We start from the raw sequence: 831 nt of genomic DNA on the forward strand, positions 1-831 counted from the left end.
TTTTCATATAATTAGAATATCATCAAAAAGTTGATTTATTTCAGTAATTCCATTCAAAAAGTGAAACCTGTATAATGTATACACATGTATTCCACACAGACTGATATATTTCAAGTATTCATTCCTTTTAATTTTGATGATTATAACTGACAACTAATGAAAACCCCAAAATCAGGATCTCAGAAAATTAGAAGTATTTGTAATTGTTAAAGGTACTTAAAATAGGTCCATTTTAACACAACTAAGTATATTAAAATATATTGCAATTATCTTAAAGTTGACTTTAAGTATTTCTAAAATGACACTTAACATACTTTGAGTTGTTCCAAAATAACACATTTAATATACACTTAGTGTAGAACAATTAAAATATGATAAGTGCATCTAAAAAAAGTGCTACTTAAGTATATTTCTTTTTCACTTGGGTAGTGAATGATCAGGCTGCTCTAATCTGACTGTTTTCAACAGATGCTATAATGTTTATTGGAACCACGAGATGTTTCTACACGTTATAATGTTAACAGACATGTTTCTGGATTGTGAAGAAATGATCTGTAGCCTTTAGTGCCAAAAGCTGCTCTGCTACTCTGACAGAGATCTAACAGCTCTAACAGTGGACAGATGATGCAACTGTGCAACAGGTCATATTTAATTGACGTCGCTTTAAAATGACGGCTCCGAGGAAAGGACACCTCATTTCGTTAAATGCCCGTTTCCTCGACTCGCGTCTCCTCCTCGAGCTCGCACCTCGGGTGGGCGGCACTAAAATGCGTCTGAAGGAGTCGAGGATCGAGGAGGTGGAAATCTGGGAAATGAGAAGGGCCCCTGGTT

Source organism: Micropterus salmoides, unplaced genomic scaffold (genome assembly GCF_014851395.1).
Source record: "Micropterus salmoides isolate LMB-PRFRI ecotype aquatic unplaced genomic scaffold, ASM1485139v1 Ms_hic_scaffold_13, whole genome shotgun sequence".
Classification (NCBI taxonomy): domain Eukaryota; kingdom Metazoa; phylum Chordata; class Actinopteri; order Centrarchiformes; family Centrarchidae; genus Micropterus; species Micropterus salmoides.